Source organism: Arachis ipaensis, chromosome B2 (assembly GCF_059453495.1).
Source record: "Arachis ipaensis isolate K30076 ecotype BB chromosome B2, ASM5945349v1, whole genome shotgun sequence".
Classification (NCBI taxonomy): Eukaryota; Viridiplantae; Streptophyta; class Magnoliopsida; order Fabales; family Fabaceae; genus Arachis; species Arachis ipaensis.
The window spans coordinates 86,274,477-86,280,562 of NC_142437.1; the positions used below are offsets into that span (position 1 = coordinate 86,274,477).

The window sequence follows — 6,086 nt, forward strand, 5'->3', positions numbered from 1 at the left end:
CCAGAACCGGAAAGGACTCTGAAGAGAAAATTAAGAGAAGCTAAAATACAACAATCCAGAGATAACCTTTCAGAAATTTTCAAACAGGAAGAGGAGATGGCAGCCGAAAATAATAATAATGTAAGGAAGATGCTTGGTGACTTCACTGCACCTAATTCCAATTTACATGGAAGAAGCATCTCCATTCCTTCCATTGGAGCAAACAACTTTGAGCTGAAACCTCAATTAGTTTCTCTGATGCAGCAGAACTGCAAGTTTCATGGACTTCCATCTGAAGATCCTTTTCAGTTCTTAACTGAATTCTTACAGATATGTGATACTGTTAAGACTAATGGAGTAGATCCTGAAGTCTACAAGCTCATGCTTTTCCCTTTTGCTGTAAGAGACAGAGCTAGATGATGGTTGGATTCTCAACCTAAAGACAGCCTGAACTCTTGGGATAAGCTGGTCACGGCTTTCTTAGCCAAGTACTTTCCTCCTCAAAAGCTGAGCAAGCTTAGAGCTAATGTTCAAACCTTCAGACAGAAAGAAGGTGAATCCCTCTATGAAGCTTGGGAAAGATACAAACAGTTGACTAAAAAGTGTCCTTCTGACATGCTTTCAGAATGGACCATCCTGGATATATTCTATGATGGTTTATCTGAGCTATCAAAGATGTCACTGGACACTTCTGCAGGTGGATCCATTCACCTAAAGAAAACGCCTGCAGAAGCTCAAGAACTCATTGATATGGTTGCTAATAACCAGTTCATGTACACTTCTGAAAGGAATCCTGTGAGTAATGGGACGCCTATGAAGAAGGGAGTTCTTGAGGTTGATACTCTGAATGCCATATTGGCTCAGAATAAAATATTGACTCAGCAAGTCAATATGATTTCTCAGAGTCTGCATGGAATGCAAGCTGCATCCAACAGTACTCAAGAGGCATCTTCTGAAGAAGAAGCTTATGATCCTGAGAACCCTGCAATAGCAGAGGTAAATTACTTAGGTGAACCTTATGGAAACACCTATAACTCAACATGGAGAAATCATCCAAATTTCTCATGGAAGGATCAAAAGCCCCAACAAGGCTTTAATAATGGTGGAAGAAACAGGTTTAGCAATAGCAAACCTTTTCCATCATCAACTCAGCAACAGACAGAGAACTCTGAACAAAATGCTTCTAATTTAGCAAATCTAGTCTCTGATCTATCTAAGGCCACTGTAAGTTTCATGAATGAAACAAGGTCTTCCATTAGAAATTTGGAAGCACAAGTGGGCCAGCTGAGTAAAAGGATCACTGAAATCCCTCCTAGTACTCTCCCAAGCAATACAGAAGAGAACCCAAAAGGAGAGTGCAAGGCCATTGACATAAGCGCCATGGCCGAACCTGTGAGGAGAGGAGAGGACGTGAATCCCAAGGAGGAAGACCTCCTGGGACGTCCAGTGGTCAATAAGGAGCTTCCCTCTGAGGAACCAAAGGAATCTGAGACTCATCTAGAGACCATAGAGATTCCATTGAACCTCCTTATGCCCTTCATGAGCTCTGATGAGTATTCCTCTTCTGAAGAGAATGAGGATGTTACAGAAGAGCAAACTGCCAAGTTTCTTGGTGCAATCATGAAGCTGAATGCCAAATTGTTTGGCATTGATACTTGGGAAGTTGAACCTCCCTTGTTCATCAATGAACTAAGTGATCTAGATCAACTGACATTGCCTCAGAAGAGACAGGATCCTGGAAAGTTCATAATCCCTTGTACCATAGGCACCATGATCTTTAAGGCTCTGTGTGACCTTGGTTCAGGGATAAACCTCATGCCCCTCTCTGTAATAGAGAAACTGGGAATCTATGGGGTGCAAGCTGCTAAAATCTCACTAGAGATGGCAGACAGCTCAAGAAAACAGGCTTATGGACAAGTAGAAGATGTATTAGTAAAGGTTGAGGGCCTTTACATACCTGCTGATTTCATAGTCCTGGATACTGGAAAGGAAGAGGATGAATCCATCATCCTAGGAAGACCTTTCCTGGCCACAGCAAGAGCTGTGATTGATGTTGACAGAGGTGAAGTAGTCCTTCAATGGAAGGAGAACTCCCTTGTATTCAAAACTCAAGGATCTCCCTCTGCAACCATGGAGAGGAAGCAGAAAAAGCTTCTCTCAAAGCAGAGTCAACCAGAGCCCCCACAGTCAAACTCTAAGTTTGGTGTTGGGAGGCCACAACCAAACTCTAAGTTTGGTGTTGAACTCCCATATCCAAACTCTAAGTTTGGTGTTGGAGAGTCTCAACAAAGCTCTGCACATCTGTGAGGCTCCATGAGAGCCCACTGTCAAGCTATTGACATTAAAGAAGCGCTTGTTGGGAGGCAATCCAATGTTTATCTAATTCTTATTTTTATTGTTGTTTTTCATGTTTTCTTAGGTTCATGATCATGTGGAGTCACAAAATAAATATAAAAAATGAAAATGGAATAAAAAACAGCAGAAGAAAAATCACACCCTGGAGGAGCATCTGTCTGGCGTTCAGCGCCAGAACAGAGCATGGTTCTGGCGCTGAACGCCCAAAATGGGCAGCTTCTGGGCGCTGAACGCCAGAACAGGCATGGTTCTGGCGTTCAACGCCAGAAATGGCACACAGATGGGCGTTGAACGCCCAAAATGGCCACCAACCTGGCACTGAACGCCCAGAGTTGGATACAAAGGCATTTTTACATGCCTAATGGGTGCAGGGATGTAAATCCTTGAACACCTCAGGATCTGTGGACCCCACGGGATCCACTCAGGATCTGTGGACCCCACAGGATCCCCACCTACCTCCACTCACTTCTTCTCACCACTCTCTTTCACACAACCCCATAAACACTCTTACCCAAAAAACCCTTCACCAATCACCTCAAACTCTCTTCCCCATCACCTCTTCACCACTCACATCCACCAACTCTTCCCCATAAACCTACCTCATAAACTCCACCTACCTTCAAAATTCAAAACCAATCTCCCACCCAAACCCACCCATATGGCCGAACCTTAACCCCCCCTCCCTTCCCTATATAAAGACCTCCATTCTTCATCAAAATTCACACAACACACCCCTCTACACTCCTCTTGGCCGAAACCACATCTCCCTCTCCCCCTCCATATTTCTTCTTCTTCTTCTTCTTCTATTCTTTTGTTTATTGCTCGAGGGCGAGCAATATTCTAAGTTTGGTGTGGTAAAAGCATAGCTTTTTTGTTTTTCCATTACCATTGATGGCATCTAAGACCGGAGAATCCTCTAGAAAGGGGAAAGGGAAGACAAAAGCTTCCACATCCGAGTCATGGGAGATGGAAAGGTTCGTCTCCAAAGCCCATCAAGACCACTTCTATGATGTTGTGGCCAAGAAGAAGGTGATCCCCGAGGTCCCTTTCAAACTCAAAAGAAATGAGTATCCGGAGATCCGATATGAAATTCAAAGAAGAGGTTGGGAAGTTCTAACAAATCCCATCCAACAAGTCGGCATCCTAATGGTTCAAGAGTTCTATGCTAATGCATGGATCACCAAGAACCATGATCAAAGTAGGAACCCGAATCCAAAGAACTATGTTACAATGGTTCGGGGAAAATACTTAGATTTTAGTCCGGAAAATGTGAGGTTGGCGTTCAACTTGCCAAACATGGAAGAGAACGCACGCCCCTACACAAGGAGAGTCAACTTTGATCAAAAGGTTGGACCAAGTCCTTATGGACATATGTGTAGAAGGAGCTCAATGGAAGGTTGACTCCAAAGGCAAGCCGGTTCAACTAAGAAGATTGGACCTCAAGCCTATAGCTAGAGGATGGTTGGAGTTTATTCAATGCTCAATCATTCCCACTAGCAACCGGTCTGAAGTTACTATAGACCAGGCCATCATGATCCATAGCATCATGATTGGAGAAGAGGTGGAAGTTCATGAGATTATACCTCAAGAACTCTACAAGGTGGCTGACAAGTCCTCCACCATGGCAAGGTTAGCCTTCCCTCACCTCATTTGCCACCTATGCAATTCGGCTGGGATTGACGTAGAGGGAGATATCCTCATCAAAGAGGACAAGCCCATCACTAAGAAAAAGATGGAGCAAGCAAGAGAGCCCAGTCATGGAGCTCAAGAGGCGCAAGAAGCTCATCACCATGAGATTCCGGAAATGCCTCAAATGCACTTTCCTCCACAAAACTATTAGGAGCACATCAACACCTCCCTAGAAGAATTAAGTTCCAATATGGGACAACTAAGGGTGGAACATCAAGAGCACTCCATCATGCTTCATGAAATAAAGGAAGATCAAAAAGCAATGAGGGAGGAGCAACAAAGACAAGGAAGAGACATAGAAGAGCTCAAGGACATCATTGGTTCCTCAAGAAGGAAACGCCACCATCACTAAGGTGGATTCATTCCTTGTTCTTCTTTCTTCTGTTTTTCGTTTTCTATGTTATGTGCCTATCTATGTTTGTGTCTTCACTACATGATCATTAGTAGTTAGTAACTTTGTCTTAAAGTTATAAATGTCCTATGAATCCATCACCTCTCTTAAATGAAAAATGTTTTAATTCAAAAGAACAAGAAGTACATGAGTTTCGAATTTATCCTTGAACTTAGCTTAATTATATTGATGTGGTGACAATGCTTCTTGTTTTCTGAATGTATGCTTGAACAGTGCATATGTCTTTTGAAGTTGTTGTTTAAGAATGTTAAATATGTTGGCTCTTGAAAGAATGATGACTAGGAGACATGTTATTTGATAATCTGAAAAATCATAAAAATGATTCTTGAAGCAAGAAAAAGCAGCAAAGAACAAAGCTTGCAGAAAAAAAAAAAGAAAAAAATATAGGCAAAAAAAAATGTAAAAAAAAAAAATAGAAAGAAAAAGCAAGCAGAAAAAGCCAATAACCCTTAAAACCAAAAGGCAAGGGAAAATAAAAAGGATCCCAAGGCTTTGAGCATCAGTGGATAGGAGGGCCTAAAGGAATAAAATCCTGGTCTAAGCGGCTAAACCAAGCTGTCCCTAACCATGTGCTTGTGGCGTGTAGGTGTCAAGTGAAAACTTGAGACTGAGCGGTTAAAGTCAAGGTCCAAAGCAAAAGAAGAGTGTGCTTAAGAACCCTGGACACCTCTAATTGGGGACTTTAGCAAAGCTGAGTCACAATCTGAAAAGTTTCACCCAATTATGTGTCTGTGGCATTTATGTATCCGGTGGTAATACTAGAAAACAAAGTGCTTAGGGCCACGGCCAAGACTCATAAAGAAGCTGTGTTCAAGAATCATCATACTGAACTAGGAGAGTCAATAACACTATTCGAAATCTGAAGTTCCTATAGATGCCAATCATTCTAAACCTCAATGGATAAAGTGAGATGCCAAAACTATTCAAGAGGCAAAAAGCTATAAGTCCCGCTCATTTGATTGGAGCTATGTTTCATTGATAGTTTGGAATTTATAGTATATTCTCTTCTTTTTATCCTATTTGATTTTTAGTTGCTTGGGGACAAGCAACAATTTAAGTTTGGTGTTGTGATGAGCGGATAATTTATACGCTTTTTGGCATTGTTTTTAGTATGTTTTTAGTAGGATCTAGTTACTTTTAGGGATGTTTTCATAAGTTTTTATGTTAAATTCACATTTCTGGACTTTACTATGAGTTTGTGTGTTTTTCTGTGATTTCAGGTATTTTTTGGCTGAAATTGAGGGACTTGAGCAGAAATCAGATTCAGAGGTTGAAGAAGGACTGCTGATGCTGTTGGATTCTGACCTCCCTGCACTCAAAGTGGATTTTCTGGAGCTACAGAACTCGAAATGGCTCGCTTCCAATTGCGTTGGAAAGTAGACATCCAGGGCTTTCCAGCAATATATAATAGTCCATTCTTTGGCTAAGAATAGACGACGTAAACTGGCGTTCAACGCCAGCCTTCTGCCCAAATCTGGCGTCCAGCGCCAGAAAAGGATCCAAAACCAGAGTTGAACGCCCAAACTGGCACAGAAACTGGCGTTCAACTCCACAAATAGCCTCTGCACGTGCAACACTCAAGCTCAGCCCAAACACACACCAAGTGGGCCCAGGAAGTGGATTTATGCATCAATTACTTACTCATGTAAAC

General features: G+C 42.1%; 1 non-coding gene across 1 annotated transcript; it reads right to left on the minus strand.

The window, feature by feature from the left end:
* Window positions 1-492: 492 nt before the first annotated feature.
* Window positions 493-600, minus strand: LOC148574701 (small nucleolar RNA R71). The gene has a single exon (XR_015906054.1). It is a non-coding gene; the product is annotated as a small nucleolar RNA R71 (small nucleolar RNA).
* Between the last annotated feature and the right edge of the window lie 5,486 nt (window positions 601-6,086).